Raw genomic sequence first — 17,942 nt, 5'->3', positions numbered from 1 at the left:
CAAACACACAAGCACAACGGAATACCACCAGCGCACACAACGCAAACACCTGTTCGCCCGTAAAAGCAGACACACACGGAACGCACCCTAAAGAAACACTCCGATAATTGGTATTGGTAACATTAGGGCACCGGGAGTCAATGACCTCAGGCAATTAACGGTGCGTTCCCTGTGGTGCGTGTGTGCTGAAGAGGCCACCAGTGACAGGGAGCACTGCTGTTTGGGGGGGGGCAGTACCTCTCCCCTCTCCCTCCCGTCCACAGGAACAGCCTATGATGTAATGCGGCTGCCACTGACAGAGCGATCCCTTCTCCTGCTCTGGATGTGTTCCCCTCCCCTTTCTATTCGGCTGCTGCCGAGGCTGCTCACAGTAGTGGTAGTAGCTCGGTCTGGGAGCCACGCACGGGTTGAGTTCAGCCGCAGCCCTGGGCATCTCTGGGGACCCCTGCGGAGCTTCTGTTCCTCTGTCACCGCCTGACTGGGAGCTACTGGTACGGACCACCGCAGGACCTTGTCCTCTATTGCTCAAGGTAATTCCTCTGGCGCACCTCCAAGGACGAGGTTTTAAAGAGAATGGAAGGGAGAGAGACAGCTGGGTAGAGGAACACAGTAGAAACCTGGCTTGGTGTCCAGTGAACTGCTGAATGAATCGGTCTGTGCGGCGAAAAGCTTCTTGTCGCTGTAATGCTGGCTGCCATGGCAATAGATTGACTTCAGCTCCCTGTGGGTTCTGCTGTCGCACCCCCCACTCTCTGGCTCTCTCTCCCCCACTCTCTCTCTTTCTCTGCCTCTCTCTCCCCCACTCTCTCTTTCTCTGCCTCTCTCTCCCCCACTCTCTCTCTCTCTCTCTCTCTCTCTTTGCCTCTCTCTCTCTATACGTTTTGTAAGGTGTTGGTTACCATGGTTAAATTTTAGATGGGCTGGATTTTCGTGCTGGCTCAGAGCAAATTCAGCATGTCTAGAGGAGAGCTACTGTACCTTTGGAAAGGGGATTCCTGTTTCCTAGTCATATTTCTGGAGAAATACAGTAAGATTTATTGTCTTCTAAATTACAGATGTGAAAATGTTTATAAAAAGAACAAGGGTACAGGGTGACTGTTCTGTTAAAAATGATAGAACAATACGTTTTTAGATTGTTAGGTTGGAAGTGGAATACTATTTTCTCAGCTTGTGTTAATATGTGGGTGTGTTTTTGGACAATGGTCTGCATGAGTGATACAGTTGGAGTTCTGTGCATGAATGCCGGGTGTCTTTCATTAATTAAGGTCAATGATTGTTTTAAAAGTGGAGACAATCTGATGACGTGCAGGTTTTATGCATCATGATTACGTGATCACCTAGTCCAAAAAAAAAAAAAAAAACTCTGCTTGTGTTTCTGTTGCGAATGCTTCCGTAGATTTGCTAGTTTGAATGCAGCAAGTTCATTTTGTGGTTGCCAAGGCTAAACTCTGGTACTTTGTCTGATGCAATGTTAATATTTCATATCTTGTCTGTCCCACATGTGGATGTGGTCATAACTAATTCATCCAGAGGATTTTCCTCCTCTACTGTCAGAGGAGAATACCTACACCCATGTCTGCCCACTCTCCACTCTGTAATTAAGGACAGTATAAGCACTATCTCATTGTGCTGCTTGTCATTTTGCCCAATATACTAAAAAACTTTAAACATTGCAGATGTTATTTTAGATTTTTATATAATTTTATTTAAAACATTCATTTCTAGAAAAACACAAAAAGGTGTGAATATTTGGGGATCCTTTGTGCAGAGAGGTAACCTCCTGTTGAGAAGAATCCTATGCTTTGATTGGTCAGGGAACATCATGTGGGTTGTTCGGGGTCATCCTATGATTTCCCCATGGGAAGAAGTCAGGTTCATAATGAATATAATTGGCTGCCACACCATACACAACATAAACATCCAACCTATATTCAGTTTTACATTTCCAAATGTCATTTGTTGTTATACTTGGAGTCAGCAGGCTATCCTCAGTATGTGTGATATACTGTTGAGGACAGAAATGAAATTCAAGCTTCCATCTGTCATTTTGACCTTCAGTTTTATTTTCTGACCAAATGACCATTATCAAAGTATTAATGTGTTATATCATACAACTCAACAGCCCACAATACAAGCCCATGATCTCTTTAACTGAAAAACTCAATGCACCAGTATATCTCTTCCAAGAAAGGGATTCTGTAAATGAATGGCTTTGCTCATTATAATGTGTTAGCTGAATATAGAACTACGAGCTGCAGGTGTTTTGGTGTAAAACAGCTCCTGGGAAATGAAACGACAAATAGAATTTGCTATGGAAGTGGCTTTTTTTTATTAAGACAATACAAGGAGAATACCTTTCTCAGGGCTAAATAATAAGAACTCCATTAGTTTAGTTGTCAATTATCATGCAAGGTCCAACCAAAGATTGTACTTCAGCTCGGTTGGAAATATGTAGAGTGCTGGCTCATTGGGTCCCATGGGGCCATTAAATGTGTAACTATGCCTTGCTCAAGGGCAAAACAACACATTTGATTTGTTGACCTTGTTCAACTCTTCATTTGAATCTAGCGAACCCGTAGTTTTTATCCAAAGCTCCTAATTGCTAAGACACCTGCCACTAGTCTACCTGCTGCCTGGATTACTGTTTCAGATCCTTCTACCCACTAATACCTTAGTCCTCGGAGGAAGGCCCTGAGGTGTGGGATGTGGACTTACCAAAATTCAATGTTGGTAGTTGGTTTTATAGAGCAGTCACTTTTTATACTGAGATTATTGTAAATATATAATATAACGTTTAATGTACTGTGTGTTTTAGGCCTATCATCTGTGCAAACTAGTTCAACATTCATAGAGTTGATATGTCTGAACATTATTAAAGAGCTTTGGAAAATGAAACATTGGTTTCTCAAGACTATTAATCCAATTCACAATCTAATTAATATTTTATAAGCAAATGCCAGCATTAGAATCAATCTGCTGTACTTATTCTGTACAGATATTTCCTAATTTCATTAGGTCTCTTTAGGACTGTGTTTTGATGTCTTTTTATCTCACACGACACATTCGAAGTCTTTGTGCTAAATAGGGGAAGTTAGTCATTATTTCATTAGTCTGAGTTAATTAGTGTATTATTTTAAGCACCCAAAGACCTGTCTTGCATTAAAGACTTTCCTCTAAATGTTATTATATGTTTATGTTGATACCCATTAGGTTTTGGCTTAGCAGCAGATAGTCTTTCTTTTTTAGAGACTTATGTTTGTTTTGACGCAGCTTGGGTTCTCCCTTCAAATTTACGAGTCACTTATTTTTACATTTAAGTAATTTAGCAGACTTATTTGGAGGGACTTATGGTAATAAACGCATACATTACTGAATTGACCCTAGTGAGCAACATGGCTCCATGGCACTCCCCTTTGAGCTCCCCAGTTCCCCAACAGACCTCTGGTGGTCCTGAATCAGAGAGGGGCACCACAGCAACCCCACACTACCCACAGCCAAGGAAAAGTTGGTTGATCAATAGATCAGAGTTGATTTTAAATTAATAATACATAACAATGGGCTATTAGTCATATTAGTCAAGAAATGTGGCCAGTTTAAACTGTAGGCTGTACTCTGAAACAGCATCAGATCACTGGCTGTGAAAGTGGCGATCAATTTTCCTAATTGATTTATCACTCTATTGGAGTAGGAAAAGCAATGTTCTCCCATCAAAGGGAATGAAGTAGAGGAGACATGAAAGGGAGCCGTGGCGTCCTTTGATTTGGACATGGAGGCCACCTGAGGAGCACAGGGGTTTCTCTTCTCAGTACCCCATCTAAGGACTGAACAGGTGCTTGTTCCTGTGAAGCTAGAGGATAGATCAGTAGAGACAGAGAGATCTGAGTGAGTTACAGCACAATTAATATTATTTTCCCCTTGTGATTATTTCATTCTACACTACAAATTACTTATTATATCAAGCATTGTGCTACTTTTTAGGAAATGAGAGAGGGGGTGATAGAGATGTGTGAAAGTTGTGGAGAGTTAGAATGAAACAGGGCTGATGCACAGCTGATAAAGTGATCACATGCCAGACGAGAAGGAGCTTTTAATGATTGAAACACAATGGGAGTGACACAGTGAGTTGTGAAACAGCGAAACCTGCATGGACTAGTCCTCTAATATAAGAACAATGTCATGTAGTGAGTCACACAGATTACTCTACCCAGGCTGGGACGGAGTAGCTTGACGTCCTGCCGGAAAGCACGTATCACAGCCCAAACTATACCTCCCCCGGGACTCACAGTTTTTAGGTTGATAATGTACAGCTCTATTTGGTGAATCTGAATGAAAAAATCCAACGTAGCTCAGTCATTCAGCGGTCCTGTATATACAACGTATCATCCAAAAATTAACCTATAGTGAGCTGGGTTTAACGTTCCTCATCAGACATCTAAGAAGGCCACTGACGTGACTGGCTGTTCTCAGGTTAAGATGATTCCTTTACCCCCAGAGTTGTTATGCACTGGCATTCCAGCCTGTAGATCTCCAGGTATCGAAAATATGTCACATTATTATCGGTGTCCTGTGTGAGAAGGACCGTAGCCTAGTTTAATTGTTTAATTCTAATTAAGGCTACGCTGTAATAAGCCTTTGTAGTAATTCAAATAATGATGTAAATGCTTTAGAGTTTTAATCCTACAGTGATTTGGAGCAGATTAACTCCAGTAATACGATAGTTTACCTTAGAACAGAGAGAAGAGAGAGATTTAAAGAAAATCCCATAGGTTTCTAGAATTAGTATAAAAACTCAATTAACATAGTGCTGACATATTAGCACGAATCATTACCATTATGTGCAATGTCTCGTTATGGTTTTCTTTTCAGAGTTGATATTGAGGGGAGGTCAAGTGGTTCAATGGTATTCCATGTAATTTGTAGTACCTGTCCTTTGTCTATAGAAGTCAGAATGACAGAGTATGCACCTTCTATTTTTTAAAGGAGCATTCAATAGCATTCCTTGCTCCAAATTGCTCAAGCTGGTGTAGTGAACCTCACACTATGATGATAATGTGTGACTGCAAGGTGAGACAGAGAGGGAGGGAGGACGCGACTGAGATCTGCCTGGATCATGTTCACGCCACATCAGTCACCAGTGTTTCTCCAGATCTAAATATCTGCGTATGTCTCACTGGAGGTGCAAAGAGTTTCGACGTTGACACCTTGTGGTTGGAGGTGCATCCTCAGCCTTGTCCTGAGCACGTGATGGTTTTCATACCTGAGCAAAGTGGTAATAACAACTGCTGTGTAGTTATCTCTCATCTCCTTGATCTTGTTAGCCACATAATAATTATTATAAATAATTATTATCCGTTTTATTTTTTATTTTACCTTGTTGGCTCGAAAGACTGGGTCATGACCGAAAGAACAAGATCGCAAGTACAAGCGGCTGAAATGGGTTTTCTCAGAAGGGTGGCTGGCTTCTCCCTTAGGGATAGGGTGAGAAGCTCAGCCATCCGTGAGGAACTCGGAGTTGAGCCGCTGCTCCTTTGCGTCGAAAGGAGCCAGTTGAGGTGGTTTGGGCATCTGGTTGATGCCCCCAGGACGTCTCCCAAGGGAGGTGTTCCAGGCACGTCCAGCTGGGAGGAGACCTCGGGTTAGGCCCAGGACTAGGTGGAGAGATTATATTTCGACACTGGCCTGGGAACACCTTTGGGATCCCCCAGTCAGAGCTGGCTCGGGAAAGGGAAGTTTGGGGTCCCCTGCTGGAGCTGCTGCCCCCGCGACCCAATACTGGATAAGCGGGTGAAGATGAAGAAGGCTCGAAAGAAACGTGCCGACCGTTCTTGACCACTAGACAATGCTGCCCTCTATTGTGCCAGTGTGATCTTGTACTTCCTACACCAGAAACCAACCAAAAGTAACTGTATTTTCCTTTTTATTTCAATTCACAGGATAGAATGAAAGCATGTGTCATCTATCAAGAATCAAAACTTGGTCTTTCTTGAGCTTGGATGCTGCCAAAGGACACGATTCAATGCAGACTGTATAGCAGCTTTCATTGACTTTAAGGTGAGCGTTCCTTCAGTGTTTGATGCCAGTGGTTGTAGGTTAGCAGATGCTTTAGCTACACATTCTGTTAACTGGGTTTAGCATCTATTTCTATTCAACCTTTGGAGGGAGAATGTCTACGTGATCGCAACAGAGAGGAAAGCAATTTTTGGCCATGACTTACAGCTAGCTTCCACTAGCTTCCCATCGTCCCATAGCTATGTTTTTTGGATCTATGGAGACTGTTGCATTTTTCTCCACTAAAACTGTGGTAACTACCATGGTCTGCAGCTACTGGACTTCATGCTAGATACATTTTTCACTGTGCCATGGAGGAAGCGTAACCTTTTCAAGGGGAACCAAACAAGGCCCATTCATACCTGTGCAAACGTTGGTCTCCCCTGGCTAAGCCAGACACACATACCCTGTGCACTGCTTGTCTGGATGTTGACCACGCGCAAGCTGCAATCAACCAGGATAATGCATCCACTACCGTGCCTTGTCTGTTCAAATTCCTCAAGTCAGAGTGTACCAAAGGACTTTCAGTCAGAGTACTACTCTCTCTCCGGGGAACCAGTGGTTTGCCTCCATTGCATCTTCAGCAAGGTCTGAGGTAGTAAGTGGGTGTCTCTAATCGATCCCTGTGTCCAGGCCCTGACGGCAATGCTAATCTCTTTAAATCCAAGACCTCTTCTCTCATAGCGAAAGCACTACAAGGTTTGGAGAAAATTGCTTTTCAGTAAAAAACTTTAATGTGATGTCACTGCATTACACTACCGGGCTGAGTTGACACAGATGTCAGGTTGGCATCTCAAACCAGAATCTCTGAGATGAGATCTGTGTCATCACAGACCTAACCTCGGTTCGTCCAAGGCTTGGGGCCTACACCATGAGCCTGTGGGTAGGCTTTAAAGGTGACCTTAGTAAGAGGGACCATTTCATTTTAAGAGTGAGCTTACTGAGTATAGTCTTTTTTTCAGATAGTATTTTATACTATTGTTTCTCTTAATTAACTTGTTTTAATGAAGCAGTTCCTATTCCAGGCTCGGTGCAATATCTTTGAGAAAGCTCTGCTGCTCAGCTGTCCCCAACAAATTTACAATGTAGCGATTGGTGCTTGGATGCAAAAGACGTGGCAGAATGTGTTCTGGGAGATTGGTTAGTAAACTAAGCTAATTAAGCCAATGGCTATTGCACCAGGAATCATATTCTTATTGGCACAACAACTCCCAATGGAGACTCTAGCCAGAGTAAAGACAGAAGGCGCATCCCTCATCTTGGTAAGCTCTGGGAAGGGACAATCTGGATAGTGAGACAATTATCTTGGCAATTACTGCTTAAAAGGAATCTCCTGTCCCAGGCAAATGTGAGAATCTTCCACCCATACTTGGAAACCATTGCTCTATGGACCCTGAAAGACTACATCTGGATGCAGCTCACTTCTCAGTGACCTTCCACACATCTTTCAGAAGTGATGTGACCAAAAATAAATTCCTCACCAATGTTCAGTTTCTGAGGTCTATAGGATATTCTGCATGAGGAAAAGTCTCATTCCACCGTGTTGCTATATCAGCTGGGTGCATACATACATAGTATAGCTTAATTAGAGCATAGAAAACAAGCACCCATGGATACAGCCATGTATAAGACAATAGCAAGGAGTTGAAGGGTCTGCCGTTTGGTGCGGTTGTTGACCTCCACAAGCAAGATTAAAATTTGAGTCTGTTAGCAGACACTCATATTTACACTTACAATTAACATTCATTTTAAGATAGGGATCCCCCGTAGGGAGTGTAGGCAGTGGCATTTCCTCTTGATGCTCCATAGGCTACCTCCATGGTCATATAGTGGATGCAAGCTTCAATTGGAAGCCACTGGAGTGTTTAGGTTCAGGGCCTAACTAGCTTATGAATGGTTGGAAAGCACCACAGACATAACAAATTGGCTAGCATTGCCCAGGGTTTGGGCAGGCCTCTTCAATGGGGCATGGTTTCATTATGCTCAAGCGGCATCCTCAGGTGGCTTGGGCACCTGCAAAGCTAACTAAGGTCATCGGCATGCCCCCGTCCTGATTGGAAAAGAAGTGTGTAAACATGAAGAATTGCTTAATATGAATACCTACGAGGCACGTGTTATGGAAATTCTTGAACAGTTCCTATCCATGGAATTACCATCACACACGCTTGCCTTAATCTTTATCTCCCCTCCATCCATTAGGAGTTGTTGTGTCCTCTAATATTCCGAGGTCGTTCTGCTTCTCATTGAACCACTCCACCAGGAAGCATTCGACAGAATCTATGAACATGGAAGAGATTGCATTCTACCACGATTGAGCTTGCAGACTAACAGCCCCCCAAAATGAGTTTCTAGAGCAGTATGAGACAAGCCAATCTTCCAGCATTCCACCTTTCAACCCCGGTCAGAGCTCAGCATTTTGCACTGCCCTCTGCAGGATGCCTGGGCACTGACATCTCTGGTGCATTCTGTCCTCTGTTTCAGTCCCTCAAAGAGGTTGCCTAAGATTAGAGCATGTCTTCTAATACTGTAATTTAATATAATTCAACGCAAGTCATTGCAATTTGTAATAAATTTAGATCTAATTTAGATTTGAAAGAGAATTGAAGGTTATGTACGTAACTCCAATTCTCTTAAGATGATACTCCTTGGTCAACCACTTCCCCTCCTTCCAAGAAGATATTATGTTCATTGAATGAACTATTGCCCTTTAATATAGGAGCAATCAAGGGTTCATCTCACTGACAGCCCAAACTTGTCTGCATGCAAAAGACATTTGTGATTGGTCCTTCAAGCTTAGAATACAGTATTGCAGCCGTAAATAACCTTTCAGTAGAGTCTTTCAGTTAGCCTGAGTTCTGTCCATACAATAGTATGTGAGGATCGGAGTGACTTCTGAGGAAGTCAAGAGAGAACTGTTCTAATCTATTAATGTGATCCCAGACACCAACAGAAAAACTAATGTTCAACTCTGTCTCCTTTTGTTTGACCAGTTTGATCTACATGTTTAGACGTCTGCTGCCCCTCAGCGAGGGGTGTCTTTTGCACAGTGGAATGTTTAGGCAAGGACAGGTGGTCTACCTCAACTGTCCTACACACAATCTATAGTTAAACTGACTGCCTGTCTCCAGCATGTGCTGTAGTCTCTTTCAGGACTGACGGTGCCGAGTGACTGGAAGTATGACGTCTGATAAACAGGCTAGCCTTGCCATAGAAGTCCTAGTAGTTCTCAAGTGACCAACAAGGAATCTCAGCCTATTACCTCCTCACCGAGATTCCCAGAGCTGGCATTCCCATTCCGAATAGCTCTAAACCTGGCATTCCGTCTGCCTGCTTAGCACTGCAGCCCAAGTATAATTAACACCCGCTAGTTTAGAAGCCGGTGTCTCCCTCAACAGCCTGTCTTACACCTCTGTGTGTTCACATGGATGGCTTTTTATAGTTTCAAAAGTCATTTCATGCATCAGAGACTGCACGACGTATACAGTATTTCCTACAGTAAGTGTGAAATTGGACTGAGTCCATTTCTAAAATTAGGAGCATTAAATGCACCTGTTTTCTACCAAGCACACATGGTTGTTTTCGTTGATAAAGCAAAAGAAAAACGTGATGGTTGAGTGATATGATTTGTCCATTTTCAATTCAATTTCAGAATTTTCTGAAGCACTCATGCAGGAATAGCAGCGTTCCCTAATGCTATTCAACCGAGAGCCAAATCCAAGCTGTGTCTGTTTAGCATGGGGAGTATACGGTTTCACTAGAACACAGTGGCCTCTTTTCAGTGTATGAAATGGTCTCTTGGTTCTGAATGAAATTCCCACTGAGACTTGTTAGAGTCACCAATTCTGTAGAACTCAGTGTCTTGGCCTTTAAGATTGTCCTTGGCAGTTTGTGGATTATTTTAGTAGTGCTTCATGACACCGCCTTGTCAGGGACAGCCCCATATACTGCCACTGGCTCCTCTGATTAATGAAGAATACACACAAGTGGTTCCTTTTAACCAGTTCACTGCTTTCATTGTATACTCTGATACTCTAAACAAATTGTGCAAGATATTTCTTTCCCACAGAATTTTCTAGATATAGTCAACAGTCTTTTTTAAACGGATGTAACCCAAAGCCTGACTATTATAATAGGCCTAGTTGTCTGTGTCTATTGAAGGGTTAGGGGATTTATGACATGTAGTCTATTGAATTTACAGTGACACAGATACTACGTAACACGACAAATACAAAGGAACGTTTTTAATTGAATCTATCAGGCTTAGGTTTTTTCTTTTCCTTTTCCCAAACCCGTTCTTAATGGATCCATTGTTTAAAGTGGTAATTCTAGTTGAGTCTGATTCTTGGATCAAAACTAAGAGAATAACATTCTGTCCTCTTCCTTCAACCTCTCATATAGATTCAATGTATCCGAACGCCCTCCCCTTCCCTCCTTCCCTCCTTCCCTTCCCTTTCCACTCCCTCCATCTCTGACAGAAGTGTATCTAGGGAGGGGCTATAGTGGCGAGTGGCCAGTGGAGGGAGGCAGCCTGTACTACGACAGCGTGTCACACGGTTAGAGGGAGACAGAAGCAGACTGGGATCAGGCAGCCGGAGCCCTTTAACCACTGGCTCTACAGCTGCCCCGCGTTGGATAACTTGCAGGCTGTTGTTTTAGCCTTTCCCTGAAGGATTCAACCTAAAAGAAACCTTTAAAACAAATCTGAGGACGTCTGGGTACAGAGTCTAAGAATGTAAGTACAAGCCTGACACTATACTGGCAGCCCGGTGTTCATTAACTGTGCTAGCCTCTGTTAATCATTGATGTGTCTCCTGGGGTCTGGGTTACCTTGTGAAACGATGACATTCTCTGCTTTCTATCTCCTCCCTATTCCTGTGTTATGGACTACTTTATGGCTCTCTCTTGCTGCCTGCCTGTTTTTTGGCACTCCCTCTTAAGTACACAAGAATAGAGTGAGTGTGTGCTGACATGAGACAGCCTCTCTCCAGTAAGTTGTATTTATTTATCACAAGGTGATAGCAGAACAGAGGGGTTGTTAAAGAGCTGTCTCTGCCTGGGTTGCTATACATTTGGGTGTTTAGATCCTCCTGTTTAAAGAGATGTTGGGATTTGACTCAGTATTTTTCTCACTTTAAAACATTACTATTTACCTGGTTGTGTTCCCATATAAAGGGCTGTTGGCCTGTGCATGAGTGTCCACAGTAAGGCAATGTTGTTTTGTATTGTAACTGGCTCAGTGTCTACAGCTCCTTAAGCCAGAGGATGACTACAGCCCAGAGAGCGTGTGACGGGGAATAGGGCCTCTCCCTACATATAGGAGTGAGTGAATGTGGCAGCCAGTGCACTCAAATCCTCTCCCTGCACAGGAACTTTCCGTGAACTCTGTGGCGTGTGGTAAAGTTGGCTTTGTAAATGAGGGGAAAGAACAAAAAAAGCGACATGAGGTCTCATTTGAAAGTGTGTTGGCGTGATTATGCCTTTCCTCCCGTAGTGTATGAGGGCTGTGCTGTGCAGCGGGACTATGCGGGTGGTTTGTGATGCCAGTCAGGGGTTGATGCTGTGGGTCTGCCAAGGCATCCACAGCCTGCAGGTGTTATTGCGTGAGAAAACCCCTGGCTCTCACTCTGCTGTTATCAGAGTTGTGAAGCAGAGGTGTGTTCATTAAACAGAAACTGTATCCAGTCTAGGGAGATGTGAAGAAGTAAAGTGCATGTTACCTTGTTTTTCTTTGGATAGGGAACAATGCATTACTTGTGCAATACATTATTCAAGCTACAGTGCACAATACATTACTTATTATTTAATAGTATTAATAATAATAATATTATATTAATAATATTATACATTACTTAATAGTTGTGGTTAATTTTGAGACAGTCTTGATGTGACTGCTTTACATTGACCAGGATGTGACAGCTTCACATTGACCAGGATGTGACTGCTTCACATTGACCAGGATGTGACTGCTTCACATTGACCAGGATGTGACTGCTTCACATTGACCAGAGCTTACTTTTCTGACACAATAAGATGTCAATGTATTAATCTACTCATCACTACCTAGCATAGCTAGATACAGAATAACCAAGTGAACTCTGAACCACTGTGGAATGAGAAATATCCCTCAAAGGCCAATTCATTTTAGCCTAGTGGTGTTGTCCAGTTATGTACATGGGACACTTATCCCAACCGGGCTTGGTATAGAAGATAAAAACAGTAACTTTAGAACGACAGTAGGGATATTGAAGCTTTCTACAACAAACAGCCACAGGGAGTTCCTCTCAAAATGAAAGGACAGAAGGATGGATAGAACCGGGAATTCTGTTTCCTTGTTCATTTGGAAACACGTTGATGTCCCTGTCCGATGCACATTTGCAAGGAAAAGAAAAGCCTGTCTGTGTTGATGACCTTGCCCCGGTGTTTTCTTTTGGTCTGATCCGTAAAGAAAACAGCTAGCAACAGCATTCTGCATACAGAAGCCTTGACAATGAGCTGCCTGTATAATGCTGCTGTCACAAAGAGTTTGGCTTGTTGGTATAGGACAGTGCCTGTTATGTCAATATTTCAAATCTACACTCCAGCTACTAACTGATGTAGGATGGACCTTTCATTGTAAGATACTGTTAATAAACTTATAAAACTAGAAATGTAGTTTCTATAACAAAGTTCATTGTCAAACATTTATTGGTTTTGAGGATCGTGGCACTGAATGTAAATGTGATATTGTTAACACAATGAATAGCATTTCTTGGTTGTTTTTAGCTACAGTCACAATCAGCAGAATGCCCAACTCTCTCCATGAACAATTGAATTCATCTTTTAATTTGCTGTTCCAGCAGCTGAAAGGGGCACAAAGCAAAATAAGAAAAACTGTGCACTGAAGTGCACTGAAGCTTCACCATGTGATTGCAATGTATAACCTGTAACAGATTAATGATTCGGCTCAGAAAAGAAGAAAAGAAGATATATATCACATTCTATTCTCTTTGAAACCCTTCCCTGGCCTTCTCTGGCAGAACCCTTCCCTGGCCTTCTCTAGCAGAACCCTTCCCTGGCCTTCTCTAGCAGAACCCTTCCCTGGCCTTCTCTAGCAGAACCCTTCCTTAGCCTTCTCTAGCAGAACCCTTCCCTGGCCTTCTCTAGCAGAACCCTGCCTTAGCCTTCTCTAGCAGAACCCTTCCCTGGCCTTCTCTGGCAGAACCCTTCCCTGGCCTTCTCTAGCAGAACCCTTCCCTGGCCTTCTCTAGCAGAACCCTTCCCTGGCCTTCTCTAGCAGAACCCTTCCTTAGCCTTCTCTAGCAGAACCCTTCCCTGGCCTTCTCTAGCAGAACCCTTCCTTAGCCTTCTCTAGCAGAACCCTTCCCTGGTCTTCTCTAGCAGAACCTTTCCCTGGCCCAATCTGGTACAACCCTTCTCTGGCCCCAATCTAGTACAACCCTTCTAAGGCCCCAATCTAGTACAACCGTTCTCTGGCCCCAATCTAGTACAACCCTTCTCTGGCCCCAATCTAGTACAACCCTTCCCTGGCTTGCTTTAGCACATGCTTCCAATTACCCTCATTATAACCAGAGGATCTTTTCTTTTCTTCTTTTGTTTGCTGAGGCACTGTGACTGTGTGCGGGTGTGTGTTAATTTGTATGTTTGCATGTTTATGTGGCTCTGGGTGTGCACAAGTCTTGTACACGTGTGTGTGTGTGTGTGTGTGTGTTTGAATTCGATCCCATATTAGGTAATGAAAGGCGTAAAAACAAGGAATTTACATAAATAAACCCTAAATCCTCACCAAACCCATACACCTTTTGCAATAGCCGTTCGTCTGTTCAGCTCAATGAAGAACCATGTTAATTAATGTGATTAGACTCAATCAGTTTATGCCTGAGGACGCATCAACCAATGACATCTGGCTGCCCCACTTGGCGTCTGGCAAACCCAGCAGGGTTTCTGGTGATCTGATATTCTGCTGTGCTGGTGCTACGTGGTGGTGCTACATGGTGGTGCTACATGGAGCTGATATGTGGTTGTGCTACATGGTGGTGGTGCTACATGGTTGTGTTACATGGTGGTGGTGTTACATGATGGGGGTGTTACTATGGTGGTGTTGCTACACGGTGGTGGTACATGGTGGTGCTACTTGGTGGTGGTGCTACTTGGTGGTGCTACTTGGTGGTGGTGCTACTTGGTGGTGCTACTTGGTGGTGCTACTTGTTGGTGGTGCTACATGGTGGTGCTATGTGGTGGTGCTACTTGGTGGTGGTGTTACATGGTGGTGTTACGTGGTGGTGTTACATGATGGTGGTGCTACATGGTGGTGCTACTTGGTGGTGTTTTTACACAATGGTGTTACGTGGTGGTGCTATGTGGTGGTGCTATGTGGTGGTGCTACGTGATGGTGCTACATGTTGGTTTGTCTTAATAGCAGGCAGATAATAGAGGGGATGGACTAGAGTGGTCAGACATTTGTAGCCTGAAGGTTAAACTTGGGCCTTTAGGGACTCCTATTAATGTGTGCTTACTGATGGGAACTTTTCTAACAGGCATTTAGGGAGCACAGCAAACAGCCTCATGTGTTTTTCTCAGTCTGGAGCAGTGCAGTCACAGTGGCATGACATGGGAAATGACTGTGGACCTGGGATACTAGCCAGAACCCTATGTTTGCTCTGCTGTCTTTAAGAACCTCAGATCAGCCTTTAATCAGAAACACACTTGCATGTCTACTGTAAGGTACCTCAGGGTTTCACATCACCTCACCAGTTCCATTATTTCAACTTAAAAACTGAATATAGGTAAAAAAAAGAAAAAAGAAAAATGTTGACAAGTGGGTCAGCATTTTTCATGAGTTAGTGCGAGAATTGCAAGATTTTCCCTTTTTTTCATGGCACGCTGGCCATCAACCATACATTCACACCTGTTCTTTGTGCATATCTGTTTTACACACATTGTACAGTTCTATTTTGAGCTTGAGCATATGAGTATATATAATGCTGGACCTGCAGGGAAGCTAGATGTGTTACCAGCCACAGCATCCTCCAAACATCTGATGTGTTACCAGGCAAAGCATCCTCCAACATTTAATGTGTTACCAGCCACAGCATCCTCCAACATCTGATGTGTTACCAGCCTCAGCATCCTCTAAACAACTGATGTGTTACCAGACACAGGCTCCTCCAAACATCTGATGTGTTATCAGACACAGCGTCTTCCAAACATCTGGTGTGTTACCAGCCACAGCATCCTCCAAACATCTGGTGTGTTACCAGCCACAGCATCCTCCAAACATCTGATGTGTTACCAGCCACAACATCCTCCAACATCTGATGTGTTACCAGCCACAGCGTCCTCCAAACATCTGATGTGTTTGTCAGTGTGAGATGTGTTGGTCCTCTCAGACATCAGTATGAGAGCTGCTGTGTTTGTTGAATGGAATCAGCTTTGGCCAATGGGAGCCTCCCCTCCCCCGCCAGAGTGAGTCGATATCTTCCAGCATTCCAGGTGGTGCCCTTTACTCCACTAATGGCACTACTGACCCTCCCAGAAATTCCAATTGGAGACCACTGATCATATACATCTTTTATAATGCTTTTCTACTATTAGCCAGTAATAGACCTCCTTACTTGCAATCATGTGTTTATTTCTATCAATTATCCAATTATTTGAAGGCCAACTGAATATTTAGCTCAGGCCTGGCTAAGAAGTAACATGTTTATTACGGTTCTGTCTGAAGAATCCTACAAGGGCCCAATTGGGAATGTTGTTCACATGTTATCCAGTCAGGAATTTCTTTTGATAGCGGGCCTAGAAATCATCGTAAATAAGATAAAAACTAACAAGCATTCCACTGTACACTAATTCTTCATTCTTGAGGAGTAGAGGAGATCAGAGAACGGTCTGGTACTGTCTTTGGCCGTTTCATACATAGCTGGAATCCACAAACAAATGATTGACTGAGACTTGTATCGTGGTTTGACCCCCTAGTTGACATTTCTATAGCTATGTGCATGAAAGAAGACCCGCACTGCTGCATTCCTTTCCTTATGTCTTGCTGTATGGGCATGATGCACGCCACAGCTCCAACGCTTCACAGCCCCTTGCCCAGAGTCAAAGGCTCTGTCAGCTCGGCCTTTCTTATGTTAATGCCGCCAAGCCCTGACTGTAGTTAGCCTTGAGTTTGGTCAGCATATCATCGCTCATGACCCACTTAACAAAACTTTACACAGAGCGTTATCTTCCTTCGTAAGATGTACCTCTTTTACTGCATGATCATTCAGCAACATTATATTTTCTGTTCTGAATCTATGTTGCAAAGCCCATACCTCTTTAGCACTACACATAATATGAGAAGGAAGCTTTACTGGGCAGCTGAAAGTAGACAGTGTTACTCTAAAAGCTTCTTCACATGGTAGCACTGTAACCCAGGGCAGACAGGCAGTGCTGCTGTTTGAAGTGGGAGCTACAGTAGGCACAGTGTAGTCTGAATAATTAATGCAATTGGATCGAAAATGTGGTGTATTAAAACTTAGGGCAAGGCATCCAGTGGCCTTTTAAAAGAGGCTAACATCTCATCCTGGCACTTTCTTCTAGTGTGAGTGACTGCAGTGTTCAGATCTCTGTCATTTCCTCCCTCCATCCTGGCACCTTTCCACATCACTGTCTGGCTGGTCTGGTCTGGGAGACTGTTACAGATATGCTGCTTCTGACTGGGGTCCAAGCATGGCTTTTAGACATCTGGGGAAATTTAGCTACTTAGCATACAAGCAGTCTCTTATATGAAGGAGCTAACACTTTTGATGCGTTGAAGATCTTTTCCCCACAAATGTCAACATAGTCAGTGGGACATAGAAGTCAGCTACTGGTCTAACTGGTTCAGGTCACACAGCTTGATGTGGTCTCTAATCAGCTTTGCTTTGTTCTTTAAAAAAACATAGGTGTGCTTTATTCGGAGGATGCTGTATTATTTGTTGTTTTGGGGTTGCCCAAAAGAAAGAGCTAAATGCATGTGTTAGCAATAACAAAGCAGTAAAGACTAGTTTTTTCTAGTTTTTCACTAGTTTTGTCACAGTTCACCTTGAAGTTGCAGGTTATTTTGGTAGATGGCCTTATATGGCTCTAAGATATATTGTCTGCTCATTCATTTAAATGGGGTCTTCTTAAAAATGACTATTTGTCTTCCTGCTCCCTTAGGATTCAGTCAAAAAAGGAATACATTTTGTTTGTTCAGACCCAGCTCTGAGTTCAAGCAAAGACAATTAAACCTGCTATTCATTACAGTAACTACCTGAAAGATTGACAGTGCAACCCATTTAAAATAACAACAGACATTTGCCTCTCAATATCTTGGTTTTGCCCACCATCTTTCTTGTCTCATGGCTACACACTGTGCTTCTTAATTATTTCATGCTGAAACTAAAGCAGCACCTGTCTAGCTGTGCTCATGTCTGGAAAGGAGATGGCACCATGGGGCCTGTCCTATGGTTCAAAATGTCCTGACCACCTATGTTTCACTGGAAAGTAGGTGAAAATAATTTAGGAAATTGAAAAAGCCTCAGCTTTCTCGTAGCAGATCATTTGAGTGCCATCTCACCAGGCCATCAGCTCCCACCTCCACGTCTGCAGCCCCAGGGCCTAAACAGAGCTGAGCTTTGTCGACACGTTGGGTCTCCAGTTTGAACTCACAGGCATCACACACTGGACTCTAAGGCTGGGCCCTTCAATGCCATAGGAACGTCAAGGGTCCTTTTAAAGTGCCCTTTTCTCCGTGCCACATTATAACCTCCATTGCAATAATGGTATGTACTGTGATAGTTGATATTTAAGTTGATATTAGTATTAATCGTAAGTGAATAAAAGTCGGTTTTTGAAAATAACATCCTTCCTAGAGGTTGAAGTTATTAGATGAT

The 17,942-nt window shown here is 43.2% G+C and overlaps 1 protein-coding gene across 4 annotated transcripts in view; it reads left to right on the top strand.

Annotated features, from left to right (window-relative positions):
* Positions 1-384: 384 nt before the first annotated feature.
* sema4ba (sema domain, immunoglobulin domain (Ig), transmembrane domain (TM) and short cytoplasmic domain, (semaphorin) 4Ba) overlaps positions 385-17,942 on the top strand; it is a 72,266-nt gene continuing 54,708 nt past the window's right edge. For 2 of the 4 annotated variants that reach the window (XM_034288452.1, XM_010901622.4), the window contains exon 1: positions 10,581-10,780. The gene's annotated coding sequence lies outside the window, so the exon portion shown is untranslated. Of the gene's footprint in view, positions 531-5,933; positions 6,052-10,580; positions 10,781-17,942 lie in introns of those variants that run through there. The other 2 variants (XM_010901623.4, XM_020040617.3) reach the window with 2 other exon arrangements.

This window comes from Esox lucius, chromosome 19 (genome assembly GCF_011004845.1).
Source record: "Esox lucius isolate fEsoLuc1 chromosome 19, fEsoLuc1.pri, whole genome shotgun sequence".
In the NCBI taxonomy this organism is placed as follows: Eukaryota; Metazoa; Chordata; class Actinopteri; order Esociformes; family Esocidae; genus Esox; species Esox lucius.
Note: the sequence above shows the minus strand (reverse complement) of the source record. Positions and strands in the feature narration are given on the sequence as shown.